Raw genomic sequence first — 1,312 nt, 5'->3', positions numbered from 1 at the left:
CATGTTTGCAAAATGATCCTTTTTACCTCTGCTTGGCCTTCGTCCTGCCCTGCGGTTCATCCATGTAACTTTTTGGCCACCTTCCCTTTAAACCACATTACTTCTGATTGGCCTGGAAATTTGGCTGTTGGCCTTCTGGGCTCACTGTCAGAGCTGTATGCCTGGTGTGAATGTATAAGGGGCAACCACTCTCACTGACGTTCTACAGATTCGAACATAGAAAGCAGCTGTATGGTCTGAAGGCTGAGCCTTTGACTCGCATGCATTTATCTTGTTCTTTGAAATGCTGCCTATTGTAATAGTACACATGAGAGTAAATAAAGAGGAGCAGAACAGTCCGCTTTAAAACAATCACACTCAACATCTTCTTTCTTTATAAAATTGCTGCAGTAACACATTAACACGTGGTTGCAGTTCCCACTGTTGAACAGCTTCACATGTCTGAAGCAAAGCGTGGAAATGTTAGCATTACACATTTAAATGCGTGTTTAGAGACACATGTGCTCCTGAATGCTGTTTGAAGTTCAGATAGTATCGCACAGAAATACATGAACTCTTTGCTCATCGTAACTCTGGAGCAGTAATGTACTTTGGACGGGGTTAATATTTGCCTCACTACGCTCAAACACACACCCACACAAACAGCCTGGTCCAGTGTTCGTGTGTAACATGAGATATTTGATACATAAACTGCTTTTTGTGTCACTCAATTTCATTTTATTTCTATTGTCACAAATCATTCAGCCCAAGTCACTTTATAAGGATCACAAGCCAACGGTGTCATTAGAAACAGGAACGAGTCAAAAATCAAACTCAGAAGCTTTCAACAGTTTTCAGAAAGAACAAAACTATCGAAACATCAAAGGTGTGAAAGGCAGAGATGAGTGCTGGTCTGGGATTATTTAACACCCAGGACTCAAGTTCTTCACTGGTGTTATTTAGCAGGTGAGTGTGCAGACAGCCAATGGAATAATGCAGCATAACATTATTTAACTGTTAACAATTAAGAAGAAAATTTAGCAGCGACGTGTGAGTGAAGCTTGTGTCCAGCAGAGGGCAGCAGTGCTTCTTTTACAAAGGAGGTGAGGCGGTACGTGCAGAGAACAGAGGAGCGGGGAATGAACCAGATATTAAAGTTTACTCATAATCCTGAAAAGATGAACATAAATAAACCCTGCCAACACATTTCTATGAATCAAAGTCAGATCTTTACAGCTGCAGCTTCATATCTGTATGTGCACGCAGCACTCTGGTGATGACCATCATTTTAATGGATGATCTTTCCAAGAGTCAGAATTTACAGCAGAGAAAG

Source organism: Pundamilia nyererei, unplaced genomic scaffold (assembly GCF_000239375.1).
Source record: "Pundamilia nyererei isolate P.nyererei 1_Seehausen unplaced genomic scaffold, PunNye1.0 scaffold00340, whole genome shotgun sequence".
NCBI lineage: Eukaryota > Metazoa > Chordata > Actinopteri > Cichliformes > Cichlidae > Pundamilia > Pundamilia nyererei.
This window is presented reverse-complemented; position numbering follows the sequence as displayed.